Below are 8234 nucleotides of genomic sequence, written 5' to 3'. Positions count from 1 at the left end.
AAAAAAAAAAAAAAAAAAAAAAAAAAAAAAAAAAAAAAAAAAGACATAGTACTTTCGTCCTTACAGGTTCTTATGAGCCTGTAAGCCAGCATTAGAAGCAAGACTTGGGGTTGGGTGTGGGTGTGGGTGCTTGAGTCTGAGAATTGCCGCTAGAGATAAAAAACAAGGGAACCGCCACCAGATTTCCTGGGGGTGGAGTGGGGTGTGGGGTGACCCTTGGTCCCTCTTCCTCCTCAATAAAAACCTTTCTAATGATACTCTGGCCTAACACACCTGTCAGGATGAAAGTGAAATGTCGCCAGAAAAAATAATCGAAGCGCTCTCAAGGACTTGGAGGTTAATAAGCGACTGGAAGGTGTTTCCTCGGGCTGCTCCCCTGTCCCATCCTCATCCTCGGTTTTCCTTCCTCCACGGACAGGAGCGGACCTTTCTAGCAAGCTGAAGATGATGTGCCCTGATGTGGCCGTCTCGGTAGACTTTGGAGATTGCCCTGCCCAAGACCTAGAGAGAACCCACCAGGGGTTGGAGTGGAGTGGAGGACAGATGGGGGGGAGACGTCTGGAAATGAGGAGGTAATTCCACACCGTCCAGGGACAGGGGCAGAGGTGAACAGGGAGTGTGAAAAAGCACAATTACAGCCCATATAAAGAACGTAATTGTCTCCGAGGTCCTAGATAATCAGGCAACGCTGTTGGGCGGAGCAGAGTGGTCTCTGAGCGGAGCAGAGGTTGGCTCGCAGGTGGAAAAGAACACGACACAGCAGACTACCCATTTCAAAGCCGCTCTCCTACCCTGGGCAAGGCGGTTGTTTTCTGTTGTAAGGACTGAAACAGGGAAGACGTCACAGTCACACAGGGAGGGAACTTCATGCTGAGCAACACTGGCCTGTTGGGGACATTTAGTGAGCTGGCCAGAGAGGCCTGCAAGTCATGGAGGATGCCCCCTCCCCCTCGTGCTCAGCTTGGGACCCCACCTCCCATTTCCCTGGGCACACCAATTTTTAAAAAGTGAAGCTTCGCAATTGTCTTTCAAATGTGAAATACTGCAAGGCAAAGGCATCAGGGTTTTGTTTAGACCCCTTAAAGGAAAACTACTTTCTTTTGATTAAAAGGTTGGAATCTGGAGCCAGGCATGGTGGCACACACCTTTAATCCCAGCACTTGGGAGACAGAGGCAGGTGGATCTCTGAGTTCCAGGACAGCCAGGGTTACACAGAGAAATCCTGTCTCAAAAAAGCAAAACAAAGGGGCTGGAGAGATGGCTCAGATGTTAAGAGCACTGGCTGCTCTTCCAGAGGTCCTGAGTTCAATTCCCAGCAACCACATGGTGGCTCAAAACCATCTGTGCTGAGATCTGGCGCCCTGCTCTGGCGTGCAGGCATACATCGAGGCAGAATGTTGTATACATAATAAATAAATAAATCTTAAAAAAAAAAGCAAAACAAAGCAACAAAAAAAAAAATGGAGTCTGAGTTTTATCTGTGACCAGAGTGGAGCCATTATTAGAACATTATTGCCTGTTCCCTTCTTAAATGTTATCCAGCTGGGCCTGTCAATCACATGACCTTGGAGATTCTCCCTCAGTAAAGCCGATTCTCCTGAAGACTAGAGAAGGAGGTGGGGAGGAGAGCGAACCCCCCCCAGAAATTTGGCTGTTCCAAGCCTTCCAATTTCTCTGTAACTTTAACAATTTTTTGATGTCATTGAATGTGGTATAGGTGGCTCCATTTTGATCTATTGGCCCTAGTGCCGAGTCTCAAACAATGGTTGTCCGTGATTTTTCTTTAACATGAGGGCTAATGGGTGGAATCTTGGGAGACTCAGAAAAGGAAGACACGGGTCAGAATGCTCGGACTTACAGCCCAGCTCCTCTGCAGCCCAGTTCCTCTGCAGCCTTGAACATTGCTGTGCACTTGGCATTTTTTGTGAGTTTCTTTGTCCTGTCATTTCCCAGCTAGCTTATAGAGTCTATAAATCTGTGGCAGGGGAGACTTTTTTTTTTTTTTCAAACCAGAAAAGCCATGAAACTTAATTCTGAAAATAAAACCAGTTTTCCCGGTTCTTGTGCTGAACTGATTGGGCCTCAATTCCATTGATTGCCGAATTTAAAGACTGTTCTGTAGGCCCAGTAGGATCCTCTGTGTGGAGAGACTGCACAGTCCACTAGAATACCAAACTGCAAAGCCCTTGAGCACCAGAATGGAAGTGTTGCTGAATGACCCTCCAGAAATGTCAACTGCTCAGAGCTCCCTGGATTTATTTCTTTTACAAAGAGCCAAGTGAAACTCCAGTTCATTTCCTAACCCTTAATTTGAATGTAGCTGCGCCTTTGTGTTTTGACCATTCTGAGGACTTGACAGTCTTTGCTCCTCAGTAGACTGAAGTTAGCCAAGACTCAGGTTTGGTCTGTATGGTGCACGCTCTCTCTTCCTCCTTCCTCCCTAGCTCCCTGCCCCCTTCTACAGTTCTTTGTCTAAGCACACAGCTTGAAGCGGTGCTTAGCTTATTTGAACGGTTGCCGTGATTTAATGAACATCTTCAGTCTTCCTTTTTGACTCAGGCGCCACACCCAGCCTGGCAGGTTTGGTGTTGCTACCCAGCCAGCAGCTGACTCTTCCTGACTACCTCCCCCTCAGAAGGGGGGACTTCTATTATGTTTGCATGTTAACTGCCAGGTGTCTTCCTCTAGACCCCTAGCTCAGCTGCAATGCTCACGCTGGGTGCTCCCAGGTAAGATTCGGGAATAAGGACCTGGGGGTGTTTTCTCTCCCTCTTGACTACCTCAAGGCCAGGAACTTCCCATATTCTGTAATGGCAACTTTTACCCGTGACCTTTGGGCATAAAATAGCACCACACAAGCCTTGTTTCCTCAGTGCCATCTTCTTCCTAATGGAAAGCCAGGACATACTAAAGCAACCCCTCACTGTCCAGGCATTATTCTGTTGTCTTAAATAGTTCAGAAACACATCTCAAGGCCTGAGGAGGAAAGCCAGATTAGGGGTTTGTGTTGGCAAAGATTTATTGTTTACTATGGATACTGGGAATTGAACCCAAAGACCTATTTGTTCCAGGCTAGTGTTCTACCACAGAGTTATAGCCATGGCCCTTTTAACTTAGAGCCAGGCTGTCTATTATGACATCTTGTGATTATTATTACTATGATGATAAAACACCATGACCAAAAGCAACTTGGGGAGGAAAGGGTTTATTTAAGCCTACAGTTCCACATCACAGTCCATCACCCAGGGAAGTCAGGACAGGAACTCAATAGGGCAGGAACTGGAGGCAGAAACTGATGCGCCTCATGGCTTGCTCAGCCTGTTTCCTTACGGCACCCAGGATCGCCAGCCCACAGATGGCCCTGCCAGAGTGACCTGGGCCCTCCCTGATCAAACAAGAAAATGTACCAGAGGATTGCCCACGGTCGGTCTGGTGGGCCATTTTCTCAGTTGAGGCTTCCTCTTTTAGAAATGATGCTAATGTGTGCCGAGTTGACAGAAAACCAGTCATTGCACTGCGTCTCACCAGACTTGGGGTCCTTATGCCCCAGCTTCGCAATCACAGAGGGAGAGCCTAGGGCCACGGTGCTGGCTACTTTCATCTTTGAGGGGTACCATGTAAGCGTCAGGTTCCCCCAGGTAACTGCTGCAGAAATGTTAGCTGTAAGGCAGGAGCTAGAAGGCCTCTGAGGTGAGGCTGGCTCCTCTCTGTACTTTTCCTGAGCATCTCTCTGTAACCTGCCTGTTGGGGACTGCGGACCCTCAGACTCCAAATTTTCTGTGACCCCTTGCCTGCCGGAGTAAACAGCTTGTTTCCTGTGCTTGCAGCTGCTCTGGGCATGAGACCCTTGTGAGTTCCTGATGGCAGGGGAGTGGTTTCTGGTGGGCTTGCAGCTGAAAACTCTTGAGAGCTAGGGCGTGGCCATTAGTCAAGGAGAGCCCTATATAAACTGCCCTGGAGCACAATAAAAGGGGCATTCTTCTTTCAAGGATGACCCATGTTGTGTGTGTGTGTTTCAATCTCCAGCCCCTTTCCTGGCTTGCGAACCATCCCGTGGTAGACAGGAGGATGGTACACCTGTCTCCGGGTCTCACTGCAGATAACTTGCCCTGTCCTGACCTGGAGGGCATGGTCTCTCGAGGGACTTAAACCACGGCCATCACATCGGTGGCAGCCTTTGACAAAGCTGGATGTCTCTTCTAATACTCAAGGTAACCCCTTAGTTATGAGCCCCTAAAAATGAAAAAAGCAAAGAAAAATGATATACTTCCAACATGCAGAGGCAGGGAGTAAAATACTCCCAATCACAGAGAATGACACAAAAGAGCTTAACCAAAGCACTCAGAACACCAAAGTCTGCAACTCTGGGTCCTGGGTCTGGGGCCTGCGGTGGCGTCAGCTGGGCTCCAGCAAGCAGCCTTGGGCAGCCTGCCCCTCCAGTTCTGACGCCTCCAGCACCCACAGTCCCTCTGAAGGGGCAGCTCCACACTACGTCCACAGCTTGCCTTGCCCTTCGGGAATGAGGCTCATTTATTTAAAGCCAGGGTCAGGTCTTGAGCTGGGACATCAGAAAAGAACAAGGAGCCGGGGTGGTGATGGCCCACGCCTTTAATCCCAGCACTCGGAAGGCAGAGGCAAGTGGATCTCTATGAGTTTGAGGCCAGCCTGGTCTACAAAGTGCGTCCAGGACAGTCAGGGCTAAACAGAGAAACCCTGTAGAAATATATCAAAACCAGCACAAAGGGAAGGAATGGCTTCACTTGAAGACATGGAGAGATACTCACAAAGAGTGAGTCTGAGAGAGCCAGGGGAGGGCTCAGAGGGGCTTTCGGGGTGAATCCTCCAAACAGAAGAAATGGCTGACTCTCATAAGTTTTGGGGTGCTTGCTTGTAGTATGGAGAAGCAGCGGGCTATGTCCTGCCACCCAGCTAGCTTAGCCCCCCGAAATAACCACACGGAAGTTTAATACAATTTTTGTGTGGTTTATTCCTGGGGCTAAGTAGCCGGGCAGCCAGGATCGCAGCCTGCTCTTCCTCCTACTACAGGTGCTGGTGGGAAGTTTTACATCACGCGATTTAGTCTGGGATAGTATGCCTGACAAACCGCATAGAGGAGCCAGGAATAAATCCCACAGTAAAGATTTGCTGGGTGGTGGTTGTGCACAACTTTGATCCCGAGGAAAAGACAGGTGGATCTCTGTGAGTTCGAGGTCAGCCCGATCTACGGAGTGAGTGAATTCCAGGACAGTGTGAGCTACTCGGAGAAACCGTCTTGAAAAACTGTAAGAAAAGGATCTGTTATGCTTCACATGTGTGTGCGCACACACAAACATGAGGGATGTCCACACATGCACACGAGTGCAGTGTCTGCCAAGTCCAGAAGAGGGTGCTGTGTCCCTGGAGCTGGAGTTACAGGCAGACACTGTCCACTGTGGGCAGTAGGAATGGAACTCAAGTCCTACGCAAAAGCAGTCAGTACCACTCTTTACAGTAGAGCCCCCTCTCCAGCTCCCAGAAGACCTTAATTCTCTGCCCCAGGGTGAGAGGGAAGGGGGTGTGGCCTGATTTCCTCAGGTTGGGAGATCTAGCCTCCTAGGAGTGACTGACTTCTTAAAGGGGCCGATTCGTGTTCTAACAAACACAACTGTCAATGACGAACGAAATGGATCTGTGCTGTACACCGTGGAGGAGACAAACGGTCAAGTTCTCTTTGAACTGAGTTGCAACACAGGGCTGGAAAATTAACATACCCTTTAGGAAGGACAGCGAAGGCATACTGCTGGACCAGCCAGCTGAGAGCAAATTGCTTGTGGTAGGCGTTATCGACAACTATGGAGAAAAAGCATGTGCAGTATCAGTCGACAATACCAGAGGCCAGGAGCTGGGGCAGTGCACAGCCCCACATCTGGGGCAGCAGCTGCACCGGAATTGCCACTTGATTAAACTTAGGATAATTGGCTGTCTTTCTCCAGATCCAGCCGTCTTCTGCACAGGCCAGATAGGAGACAGAGTTAGGTAGAGATTTGGAGGCAACCCCCAAGCCTTCATCTTCCAAGTCTCTTGGCGCTGGTCTCTTCTGTCCTGCAGGGATTCCATACTGACTTCAGTTCACTGTGTTCCAGGGCAGAGCAGCTTTAATGGATTCCTTTTGGCCTTTTCAATAATAAGAGTCCCCACTCCCTCCACAGATAGGGGAACCAATGCGAGGATTCTGCCAACTCTTAAGTATATTTGTCCCTATTATGCATTTCAGGACTGAGGAAGCAACCACCTCAGGATGAACTCAGGGACCCACGGTGTAAGGGAGGGTGGCTCTGCAGAATCAGTACAGGACACACTCAGACACCAAAGTCTCAGAACAAAGGAGATTTATTACCCCTGGAGGGCAAGCAGGGTGGGGTAGAGTTGTGTGTGTGTGGGGGGCTGTTGCAAAGGCAGACAGACAGCAGCAAACAAGCAAGCAGGAGTGTGGTTTTAAGGACAAAAAGTCCTTAAAGAAAAGTTTGTGCTAGGGTGAGTTGCTAAGTCCTGATTGGACATACTAGCCAAATAATGAATTTTGATGGTTGGGCCTTGGTGTTTTGTGTCAGGAACAAGTCAGTGGCCATACAAGGGAGTGGACCTCGGTGGCTAGCTTTAGGAATGCAGTCTAATGGTCTTTAGCAAGGAGAAGGGTAAAAGGCAAAGCCTGTTGGTGCCATATTTGCCATGCTTGGGCCACTGTAAAAGTTTGGGAATCCCGACAATAGCCTAGAGGGAAAGAAAGAAATCTGGAACAACTTGCCAGCCCCAGATGTTCCCTCTGAATGTGTGTTCCCAACAGCCCCGAAGTGGCTAGCTCAAGACAGTCCACCTTCACTAACTGCTTCCGTAGTCCCAGATGGTCCCCCAAAATATGGACATCAACTGACACAGCCTGCTCTTCCTTGACCAACAATCCAGGTCCCCGAGTCCCTAACAACCACACCCCAGTATCAGCAGGAAGAAGCCAGAGAAAATGATGCCCACTTAACTAACACCCAGTGATCCAACAGCAAAACTCAAAAAGGTGGGAATGATGGTTTTTAACAGTCCCGAGCATGGCAAACATGGCACCAACAGGATTTGTCTTTCCCCCTTTCCCCCCTGGCTAAAAACCATTAGATTGCATTCCTAAAGCTAGTCCCCAGGGTCCATTCCCTTATTTGGCCACTGACTCATTCCTGAGACAAAACACCAAGGTCCAACAATCCAAATTCGTTATTTGGCTAACATGTCTAAACTGGGTGATTTTGTGTGTCAACTTGACACAAGCTAGAGTCATCAGAGAGGAAGGAGCTGCAGCTGAGGAAATGCGATAAGATCCAGCTGTAGGGTGTTTTCTCATTTAGTGATCAATGGGGGAGGGCCTAGCCCATGGTGGGTGGTGCCATCCCTGGGCTGCTGGTCCTGGGACCTATAAGAAGGTGGGTTGAGCAAGTCATGGGAAGCAAGCCAGTAAGCGGCAACACCCTCATGGCCTCTGCATCAGTTCCTGTCTCCAGAATCCTGCCCTGTTTGAGTTCCTGTCCTGACTTCCTTCAGTAATGAACAGCAATACTGAAATGTCAGCCAAATAAACCCTTTCCTCCCCAACTTGCTTTTTGGCCATGGTGTTTCATTGTAGCAATAGAAACCCTAACTAAGACAATGTCCAGTCAGGATTTACCAACTCACCCTAGCACAGAGGTGCCCCTTTCTCCTTAAAACCTGCCCTTGCGAAAACCACCTGATTACTTGCCACTGCTGCTTGCTCTCTGCCTTGGCAGCACCCCTGTTGCCCCTCCAGGGTGATAAGGTCTCCTCTGGGCTGAGAATTTGGTGTCTGGCTGTGTCCTGCACCACCTCTGAGGGGGCCACACTCCCTTACACACAGTATCCACCATGAATTGGATTTGGTTGAAAATTAAGTTGATCTCTTAACTTCCATAAGCTCCACCTTGATTAGAAGGTCATGATACTTTTGGGGGTCCCCTGTAATTAACATCAATTCAGAGCCAGAGTGTAGTAGGCTCCCAGAAGTCTGATCATGTTCTTTCCGCTAACTCTCAGTTATCTTGGTAGAAGGCAGTAGGTTCTTCTTTTCCGTAGTGTAGCAAAATTCTTTCTCAGAGGAACTTGACTTCCCCTTACTCAGTGGATTTCTGGTCCATAAAGGACTTAAGTCTGCTTGGTGGATTGAATAGGTGTGGCCCCATAGACTCACGTGTTTGAAT

The sequence above is a fragment of the Alexandromys fortis genome, unplaced genomic scaffold, assembly GCF_014885135.2.
Source record: "Alexandromys fortis isolate MF-2015 unplaced genomic scaffold, M_Fortis_MF-2015_v1.1 scaffold_51, whole genome shotgun sequence".
In the NCBI taxonomy this organism is placed as follows: Eukaryota; Metazoa; Chordata; class Mammalia; order Rodentia; family Cricetidae; genus Alexandromys; species Alexandromys fortis.
This window is presented reverse-complemented; position numbering follows the sequence as displayed.